The sequence below is a fragment of the Trichoplusia ni genome, chromosome 2 (genome assembly GCF_003590095.1).
Source record: "Trichoplusia ni isolate ovarian cell line Hi5 chromosome 2, tn1, whole genome shotgun sequence".
NCBI lineage: Eukaryota > Metazoa > Arthropoda > Insecta > Lepidoptera > Noctuidae > Trichoplusia > Trichoplusia ni.
The window spans coordinates 16,764,041-16,774,186 of record NC_039479.1 but is presented as its reverse complement, the minus strand read 5'-3'; the positions used below and the strand labels follow the sequence as shown (position 1 = coordinate 16,774,186).

Sequence of the window (10,146 nt, the reverse complement as noted above, 5' to 3'; positions counted from 1 at the left end):
AAACTTATATGGTTAAAGTTATGGTAGACTAGTTGAATTGCCTGTAATCATCTTCAGGATATACAGACACGTACATGTAAATCAATCGTATTACCTAAATTATTGGTTCTATATCACCTCAGTAAAGCGTAATTTTTATTTATTCGTTAGCGCATAAGGACTAGTGACACGATAATGAAGTTCAATTTGAAGCAATAAAAAACACGTAGACTATCGATAACATCCCCACAACACTAATATTGAAACGTCGCGGTGAAGCGTCGCGACACAACGTCGGCATCTCCACACTAAGCGGGGTTTAGGCTCGTGATATGAAAGCGAAGTGACGTCACCATCTCTTCAGCCAATCACCGCACAAGTTCGTACGACTCCGCCGAGTTTTATTACTCGTCGGATTGTCGTGTGCTTAGTTTTATTGCACTCCCGGTGTTTAGATACCGCCTCTGCGGCGTGAATGCCAAACAGCTCGGAATATTCATGTACAGAAAATCAACGCGGCTAACCCCGAACAAACACTTTTTATTGCTGTTTGCAAACTATCAACATTCGAGCGTATCTACGTAATATATTCAAACCTTTTTATATGTAAACAATGTTGTATGAATTAATTTAAACTCACTGAAAACCCCACTGTTATGTTTAGTCGGATAATGGTGATTAGGTAAAATGTACGAAAACGGCAATTAAGAATGAAAAATGATCATTACGCTCATTTATAATTAAAAAGCACCCACATATTCATATGCGTACTAGTCTGTTTCGACTTTGATTAATATTGGACTTGACAGGCCGGTAGCTTTCAAGGTATGACGGCATAATCACTCATTTATGAATGGGTTTGTTCTTTTAGAACATTATCAAAACACGCACCGGGAAAAATATCGCTCTAATACCTACTAAAAGAGACGAATATAAAAATTAAGAAGGTTATCAGAGTGCAAAAACAGTCTTACACCTAATATCAGCCTATAAATGTCCCAAAAGCAAATAAATATACAATTTCGCATTTATTATATTTGAGTTACTTAACCAAGGTATATTAAAAAAGGTTGTTTTTCAACAAAATACAACGTACAACGAGTTTAAATAAATGTATCGTTCTGTTTTATAACGATAAAAAAGCTAAACAATGAACACAGCAGATTAACCCATAGCAATGGATATGGATAATCCATATCAGTCAGGTTTAAATCGCGGCCCACGAAAATGTCAACTTGTAATCTATGTAATTAAGTGAATGTCAGGGTGGGTTTAAAATAGGGCTGTCACACAAACCATTCTCTATAAAATGATATTTATGACATTAGGCAACCTCTAAAATGTTTGGTAGATATAATTTACGATTTTTGTGAAATGTTTTGATTCAAGTTAGAATAGGTAATAAATCCTAATTATGATGAAAAACGTCGTTCAAGTTTGGTACTGCACAATCTCTAAAATACAATATGATTTTGAAGGAGATTTTCTTCAATAAAATCTTAACGCGATCCTCCTATCTTATCTAGGGCAAAACGTGATGCTTTGACAAATACCTTCAATTCCGGGGAAACTTATCGTGGTATATCTAACCAGCTTGTTTAAAGATTTCATACGTGACAACCCTAGATCCCAGTAAAGCCACACCGACCGTCTCGTCGGCGTCACCTCGCCATGTAACACGATTATGATGCCAACATTACGAACACAGGAACACTGAGCGCGTAAGACATAATGCCTGACATTATTTTAACAACAAAATCATATTAAGTAAAATGTCAATCTTAAAATGAATTAATTAAGGTGATTGTTATTACCTAAACAAAAACACGGTGCTATCATAACATTTTTAGAACTTTATTTTATTCTTTTTTTTTTCTTTCTCAATTCCAATACTTAGGTTTTTTTGCTGGCACGAACTTCACACATGCTCGTGATTGCAACTCCTGTGAGCAAGGATCCACATGAAATCAACGAAAAGCACGAAACATTTAAGGTCGTTGTGTCCCAAGGCAAACAATTGCCTGTCTTCAAACCCTTAACGAAATAAATAAGAAAAATGTATTCCACTACACCAATTCTTAGTCAACGAAAATATGAATGTCATGTCAATCGACTACAACCGGCACCGGGTAAGAGACTTCAATAGTCTATTTATCTCATTCTTCCACGGCTTTATGCATAATGCGTAAAATACATTAAAATTAAAGTTATAGGCAAGTGACCCAAAAAAGCGGTACCAATGTGAATTTTTCGAAGTTTTACTCCTCTTCATCGGCCTATATATGTTATTTTGCTGTACCTATATAATTTTTTACTGTCCTCTAAGTCGTCCTCTAATCTCGTAAGGAAACCTGGATTCCTAAGACCCTTAAACCGCCGACTAACAATAAACTAGCACACCATGCTAATTTATTGTTAGTCGGCAAATAATACCGAACATATATGGTGACTGGTATTTTAATACATTTACAGTATTCATTAAAAAAAATCTGCTTTAATATTAATAAATTGATAAAATACCACATCTCAATCGAAGAAAGTTTAAAATGGCGTAACTAAAACAAACACTAGTCTATATCAACTGTCTGCGGATAAGACGGTTATTTCAACAGGAGTTCGGTTTTACTGCACCTTGCACCGCTCCCTTGTCAAATCCTCCATATTATTAGCATATTAATTGAGTATTCAGGTTATAGAAACGTCGCCGGATCCCAGAGCAAAGCCGCTTTACAAATGCTACGAGATGTGAGGATTTGATATGATTCTCCTTCATATAAATGCACTGATGTACTGGATTACGTGCAACTATTCCTCATTTAAACTAGTAGACTATGAAGCTATTCATAACTGTGTATTATAAAAGTACAGTAACGAAATCGCAGAACAAACAATAGTGGTTATCAATGTACAACGTCTATTTCAGAAAAAACTACTCAATTGATTTTTATAAAGTGTTGTATGGGGATCGAATTTCAAGAACGGATAGAAGCTATTTCTTACTTCGGCTTTCAGACTTGTTTGTGCCTAGGAATGGGTATTTCAATATCCACACGGACGGAGAGCTGAGCCATGGAAGTTTATTTACATTTCAGTTTTCATTGTTTTCAATATATCCGTCGTTATAACGACATCAAAAGAACAATGTATTAATCAAAGAGTTTGCTAACAAGTTTATTGATTTAGGTGTAAACTTATTAATACACGTTTAACTGTGTGTCAACAATAATATGCTATGCAAATTAATAAACTACATAGGGAATGTCATTTCGCATCTATTTGTCTCAACAACTCTAGTTTTAAAATTCATCTTTTAGTATAAATTTGTGTAACATTAAATTTTACTGATATAATGAACTAATTATCAAAAAAACGATCGTGCATAAGCGATTAACATATTAATAATACAATAAACAATATTGTATTTAAATGGAACCAAAAAGCAAACTTCTACACGCAAACTCCGAACAAAATATGCCAACAAAGATTCCTCTTTAGGGGTAATTTAACCAACTGGGGAAACTATTGTGTCAGCAGACACACTCAACATCCAACTTATGCGACAGTTTCTCAACAATAATAGCAGCGGGAACGAAACTATTTAGCGAGTTTGCTCCGTCAATAGGGGGCGCCACCTCGGCGGGAATAATTCATTTAGCAAGAATTAACTCGCGAACTTTGACCGAATCTCGAGAGGCGACGTGTCTCACGTCTTTAAACAGCTGATTGTTCATGTAGCGTCGAAGAATAATATTAGAATTGTATGGGAACAGAACATTATAATTTAGTATAAAGTTTGGAGTTTCAAATTGTTTTTTGAACACTTCTCCCAATGAAAGATGACTGGAAAAAAATTAGTTTCTGATATGGATGGTCAAAAAACACTCGACAAAAATCAGACTGATCTCTTCTATACAACTCACTAATAATTATAACAGTTGTCTAAGAGAGAACATTACACATATAATAAAAATAAGAATTATTTGTAAGATATCCTTTCTACATATTGAATTAGTACAAATGATCTTTCTCTAACAGAATAACTAGTATTGGCCACCACGTTGTCTCGGTGACGTAGCGCGGCAAGGTCGCCTGCGTGCGTACACTTTCGCCAGATTGCGTACACAAGGCGAAATAGAGCACCTTTCACCTCCAGTAATGACATAACATGTTACTTTATACTTGCATATTTTGCACTGATTCTCAAGCCTTCGATAGCTCAGTTGGTAGAGCGGTGGACTGTAGAGTAAAGACAATGGATATCCATAGGTCGCTGGTTCAAATCCGGCTCGAAGGAATCTTTTTATTTTTTTGTTCTGTACTCTATTTTGTACAGATTTGTACTTCTATTTTATTTAATACTGCAAACCTTCGATAGCTCAGTTGGTAGAGCGGTGGACTGTAGAGGTATAATAGCTGTCATCCATAGGTCGCTGGTTCAAATCCGGCTCGAAGGAGGTTTTTTATGATGCGTTTTATTTTTAACCCCCTTCTAAATAAATTTACTTACTCTCCTATTTGAAAAAGTATTAGTTACCGTCCCTTTAGAGTCTTTGTTTTTCTGAATAGTATTCGTATGTAGTATATTGATGGTAATGCTTCTTATATCAAAGTTTAGCTAATCGCAGCATCGGAATATTTTGATCAGATAGATTGAAATGACTCGTGACATTATTCAACAGATCGTCGTCAATGCACCAATCATATACCTATGAATAAAAAATGGTGAAATGTAGTCTTGCAGTTTCTGATGTTATTATAATTAAAGTAGCTATTGTTCTAGGCCTCGCCCGACTACATGTCGGGTATAGCTGTAAAAAACACTATTGTCATTTAACGAAGTGGGATAATCACCAGACTACCAAGTTTCATCGAGAGCTCGATCCATCGGTTTGACGGTGAGAATAAAACATTCCTACAGACTTACAAACACACATACTTTCGCATACGCATTTTTTAAGCGAAGCAGGTTTTGTTAACCAAATTATTATACGATTAATTTGTTTTATAATAATATGAGAACCAAAGAAATTGTCTAGTACATTGTATAGTAGTGTAGTACAATTCTGCAATTACATCTCTGAGATGTAATAGCAGAATTGTAAAATAGAAACCAGCAAGGCGCTAAGAATACCATCAACAAATCAATAAAATTACCCTGACTTTAAATTTTGACTTTATAACCGGACTATGGTATTCTGGGGTATTTGTCCGCTCCAATCCAGGTTTACGAAACGCCAAAGGGTGAGCAATATACCACGTTGTTAGTTTTACCTTCAAAGGTAAGTTGTTATGTGAACTTAAATAAAAACTTTTCTTATTATATTTCATATAGATATTTTGACTCAATTTGTTTCATTCGAATACTTATACGTACGGACCTTTCACCGTCCGATAACATTATTACATAATGTAATACATTGCACATGAGAATTTTATGTACGATATCAAGCCTTCGATAGCTCAGTTGGTAGAGCGGTGGACTGTAGAGTGAAGACAATGGATATCCATAGGTCGCTGGTTCAAATCCGGCTCGAAGGAATCTTTTTATGCTTTTATCGTTACTATACCTTTTTTGTAATACTTTAATTTTATTGTTGAGAATAATCAAGTCCGAATCATTTTTTACTCAATGATTTCGGGGACCGATTACATGGTGTTGTATTAATTAACCTTTTCAAACTATTCACAAGCTTTCCTTAATTTTAAAGTCAGTGACTAAATGTAATTATTAATTAATTGCGAGTCCTGATACAAATATCGTCTGATTAAATTGACTCTTAATAAATTGACTGATTGATAATAAATTGACTCTTTGTAATCACAAAGAGTCAATTTATTGCTTAGACTGCATTCACTTTTCGAACAGAGCGAATTCAGGTTCTCTTGTGTCTTTGCGCACGGAAGATAATTGACTAGCGGAAGAGGCACTCTGGTTATTATCAGGTGACAATCGAGCTTAGCATACTTATACGAAATATGTTTCAAAACAAATACATTATAAATGGACTAACAAGCATACTTTTTAACTTTTCACGTATTGTCAGAGAGCAAAGAGTAAATAAAAATGGGACATCAAATGCGTAAGTGTGCATTGCCGAGGTAGTTCCAATTCTACGCCATCTAAAGGCACTTCCTTGCAGTTTTCTATGTTCTATGTTTTAAGTATGGCTTTTTAAAATAGTAGAAGTTGTATACGAGACCCCCTCCAAAGTAAAGCTCCTTTCACGTCATTTTTAATGTATTACTTAATGCGTTGCTTTGTACACACTTGTTATAAACAAAACTTCGAGCCTTCGATAGCTCAGTTGGTAGAGCGGTGGACTGTAGAGGTATAACGGCTGTCATCCATAGGTCGCTGGTTCAAATCCGGCTCGAAGGAATCTTTTTTTTTCGTAGAACTTTTTTTACTATTTAGTTATTATTTTGATTGAAGTAACGTCAAAGTCACTGTTTTGATCGTTTGCGCTATTGGCTTCATAACCTGTTACTGTTTTTGTTTCGTTGGGCGGGGGTATCCTCATAGACACCTAAGACACCCACCTCCTCAGGAAGGAATTGGGTAGTGTCAGACTCTTACCAACTAAACCTGCACCGCCGTACTACGTCTCCCGCACTTAGTCGGTGCGCGGCAATGCATAGCAATTCGCACTGACCGTGGAACGCATAAACTCTTACCTATGAGTTGCAATTACTTTAACGCACTTTGATTTATGTAGCCCATTTTGTCGATCTTCTTATAAAAATATTCTTTTAAAACGGATATCTTGGCTAATGTACATGTATTTGTATAGCACTGCATGATTGTACGTGACATTTTGTTAGTTTCAATGCCTGACGCCTACGAAACTACCTGCAAAGTAGAGCACCTTTTACGTCAAATGCTATTACTTAATACATCACTTTGCATTTAGTTATTTTAAATACATCGTCAAGCCTTCGATAGCTCAGTTGGTAGAGCGGTGGACTGTAGAGGTATAAGAGCTGACATCCATAGGTCGCTGGTTCAAATCCGGCTCGAAGGAATCTTTTTAATATGAGTAAACCTTTTTGACCAGTCACAATTGATTCTTGTTTAGGAAAATATACAACTAGCTTAAAGTCACGTTAGCAAAACTGTTGACTGCAGTAGCTATCAAATCATTGGTTTTCTTGTTACACCTATCTCTTTAACATTTTGAACAATTGTCGTCCTTCCGTTTAATAATAAAGTCAAAATAAAAGACTTGAACTTTTTATACGTCTTTAAAGTAAATTATCATGGTTACTATGGGTGGATGTCGTTTCTCACTCTTAACTTTAAGCAAACATCTTAGAGAACCGAGTCAATCTTGAATTGTTTTCGTTTAATTAAATAGTTAAAGAGAGTCTTAATCTATGTCGCAGTGGGTTCAGTTGCTACATTGGACAAACATTTGCGCGTTGAGCTTGAGTGTTTTCTTACCTTTGTATATCTATTATATTTATCGAAATGTATCGTACAATGTATGTTTACTAATTGTATGGTTACCATAGTAACGGCTGTACCTAGTTTGGGATCTGATGGCTTTTTAAAGGCTTTGACTGCTTCGACGGACTTATTGAGGAGACTTTACAAGCCTCCAGCCAGGGATCCGATAACCGTACTATGTGGATGTGGAAAGGATATTATTGTATAATAATAAGCCACGGATGAGTCGGACTCGCAAGACACCCTTAATGAGCTAAGACAAAGGCGCCTCAGTAGCAGCGTTCCTTCTTTTAGCCTTTGAAAAAAGATTGAGACGTTATTGTCTTGATCTAAGTACATATTTGAACAATATATTCTGTTGGTAACTATTGTATTGCTTTATCTACCTATTTATTACTTATCTATCTTTTACTCATTGTTCGTACGTGTCATTCGGCCAGTACCAATGAGTGTTTTGTACGAACCCCCTCCATAGTAGAGCACCTTTCACGTAACGGTTAATACTCTTTCGTAATACATTAAATTGTATACGCTTGTTATAAAAAAAAATATCAAGCCTTCGATAGCTCAGTTGGTAGAGCGGTGGACTGTAGAGGTAGAATAGCTGTCATCCATAGGTCGCTGGTTCAAATCCGGCTCGAAGGAAATTTTTTAATACTTTTTCGCTAGGGTTTTGTTTTTTGTGTACTTAAACGTTTTTTCTCCAATGCATAGCAAATACCTTTCCAACTATCTTCATCTTCCCTTGCCCCAAGATTATGGTTTTCCAGCTGTTGTTGAAAGAGTTAAGCTAATGCTATCATCTCCATTTGTGCTTTTGACATAACATATTTATTTTATTGTTTGTTTAGGAGAAAAAATCAAATGACTCTCGCAACTAGCTGCCTACTTAAGACCATGCGTGTTATTTGACCAACCTAAAAGTATGTATCTGTACGAAACCCCCTCCATAGTAGAGCACATTTCACGTCACGTTAAATACTCTTACTTAATACAATAAGTTGTATGCGCTTGTTATAAAAAAAATGTCAAGCCTTCGATAGCTCAGTTGGTAGAGCGGTGGACTGTAGAGGTAGAATAGCTGTTATCCATAGGTCGCTGGTTCAAATCCGGCTCGAAGGATACTTTTGACCCTTTTTTTTTAATAGAATTATTACGCGTCTTTATTACAAACGCTTCTTTCTAAAATTCTAGATAAAGGTTTTTCTATCTACTCCATCTCCCTTTGCCTAGGGTTATGGTCTTCCAGCTTGTCTCGAAAGAGTTAATCTAATAGAGGTATATCCGACTAAGCGATATCTTTTGCCATCTATAGGGACCATTATATTTTCTACCCAGTTTCATTTCAGCACAGAAGTCGATTTAGTACTAGTTTGTAATGTAATAAAACGCTTTACTAACGAGTTTAAAAGCCTCTTCCACTATAGTTTATCTTTATTTTACAAGATATGTTTTAAGGAAATATAAGCTTTTTAGGTTATTTGAATAAAAACACAAGTCAAGCTCTTAACTAGCTGCCTGCTAAAGACCATGCGTGGTATTTGACCAGTCTAAATGAGTGTTGCATATGAAACCCCCTCCAATGTAGAGCACCTTTCACGACACGCTATACGCTATTACTTAATCCGTTGCTTTGTATTTAGTTATTTTAAACACATCGTCAAGCCTTCGATAGCTCAGTTGGTAGAGCGGTGGACTGTAGAGTTAAAAACCATTGATATCCATAGGTCGCTGGTTCAAATCCGGCTCGAAGGAGTCTTTTTATTTTGTTGTAAAATCTCAATTTCTACAGATTTATTCTGTCAAAGAAATCCTTCTTACGTTCTATAGATCAGCGGGAAAAGAGCGGGACTCTAGAAGAATATATTGCCCCTATCATAGGTGGCCTGGTTCTAATAGAGACAAAGTTGCTGTTGTTATGTTACTAATTGTCTAAATTTTACTAACTTGCCTTATTTTTGTTTAAGGGATTTATTTTAGAACAATAAGAATAACAGTTAACTTTTTAAACTCTCACCTTCTGAGCAGTTGAATCAAGTCAACTAATTAGGAACCTGTTCCTTTTCTATGTTGGTAAAAAAACTGAACGGAAACTGACAGTCGAAGTAAATTGTTTTACAGTCCGAATGCAATGCATGCTTAACACTAGTTATTCTAGTTAACAGTTAAAGGGATGTGTGACATTGCAAATAACGCAGTAACTTAGATGCATACAAATCTTTTTAGATAATGTGCTAACAAAAATACGTCCTTCGAGCCGGATTTGAACCAGCGACCTATGGATATCAATTGTACTTACTCTACAGTCCACCGCTCTACCAACTGAGCTATCGAAGGGTTGCAAGATATGCCGAAATTCTTTATCACTTCGAAATGGCCTCATGAAAATATTGTGATAATACTTTTGTTGTTATTCTTGGACTACTAAGTAATTTGGTTTTGATACCTGTTATTTACCAAATATTACTGTACTCATGTATTTGCACTTATTGGTTTTAATGCTAACCGCTCGGAGGCATGAATCTGATAACAGAACAGTGTATGATTAACTGAAAACAAAATATTTTGTTAACTCTACGAATAAACTGTATCACACAGGTAAAGTTGTGTAACATACGTTGATAAGAGACAGATAATTTAGCTATCAATAAGAGAGAAATTATCAATGTTATTGTAATTTATGTGACCTTTGTATAAAAACAAATGCAAAGAAAACGATT

The 10,146-nt window shown here is 35.6% G+C and overlaps 9 non-coding genes across 9 annotated transcripts; 8 read left to right on the top strand and 1 right to left on the bottom strand.

Moving 5' to 3' along the window:
* The first annotated feature begins 4,184 nt into the window (after positions 1 to 4,184).
* On the top strand, positions 4,185 to 4,273 carry Trnay-gua. Its single transcript is given in 2 exon segments — positions 4,185 to 4,221; positions 4,238 to 4,273. It is a non-coding gene; the product is annotated as a tRNA-Tyr (tRNA).
* Positions 4,274 to 4,344: 71 nt separating this feature from the next.
* Trnay-gua lies at positions 4,345 to 4,433 on the top strand. Its single transcript is given in 2 exon segments — positions 4,345 to 4,381; positions 4,398 to 4,433. It is a non-coding gene; the product is annotated as a tRNA-Tyr (tRNA).
* Positions 4,434 to 5,428: 995 nt separating this feature from the next.
* Trnay-gua lies at positions 5,429 to 5,517 on the top strand. The gene is given in 2 exon segments: positions 5,429 to 5,465; positions 5,482 to 5,517. It is a non-coding gene; the product is annotated as a tRNA-Tyr (tRNA).
* Positions 5,518 to 6,269: 752 nt separating this feature from the next.
* Trnay-gua lies at positions 6,270 to 6,358 on the top strand. The gene is given in 2 exon segments: positions 6,270 to 6,306; positions 6,323 to 6,358. It is a non-coding gene; the product is annotated as a tRNA-Tyr (tRNA).
* Positions 6,359 to 6,912: 554 nt separating this feature from the next.
* Trnay-gua lies at positions 6,913 to 7,001 on the top strand. The gene is given in 2 exon segments: positions 6,913 to 6,949; positions 6,966 to 7,001. It is a non-coding gene; the product is annotated as a tRNA-Tyr (tRNA).
* A 981-nt stretch (positions 7,002 to 7,982) lies between these two features.
* Trnay-gua lies at positions 7,983 to 8,071 on the top strand. Its single transcript is given in 2 exon segments — positions 7,983 to 8,019; positions 8,036 to 8,071. It is a non-coding gene; the product is annotated as a tRNA-Tyr (tRNA).
* A 388-nt stretch (positions 8,072 to 8,459) lies between these two features.
* Trnay-gua lies at positions 8,460 to 8,548 on the top strand. The gene is given in 2 exon segments: positions 8,460 to 8,496; positions 8,513 to 8,548. It is a non-coding gene; the product is annotated as a tRNA-Tyr (tRNA).
* Positions 8,549 to 9,091: 543 nt separating this feature from the next.
* Positions 9,092 to 9,181, top strand: Trnay-gua. The gene is given in 2 exon segments: positions 9,092 to 9,128; positions 9,146 to 9,181. It is a non-coding gene; the product is annotated as a tRNA-Tyr (tRNA).
* A 493-nt stretch (positions 9,182 to 9,674) lies between these two features.
* On the bottom strand, positions 9,675 to 9,763 carry Trnay-gua. The gene is given in 2 exon segments: positions 9,675 to 9,710; positions 9,727 to 9,763. It is a non-coding gene; the product is annotated as a tRNA-Tyr (tRNA).
* Positions 9,764 to 10,146: the final 383 nt, after the last annotated feature.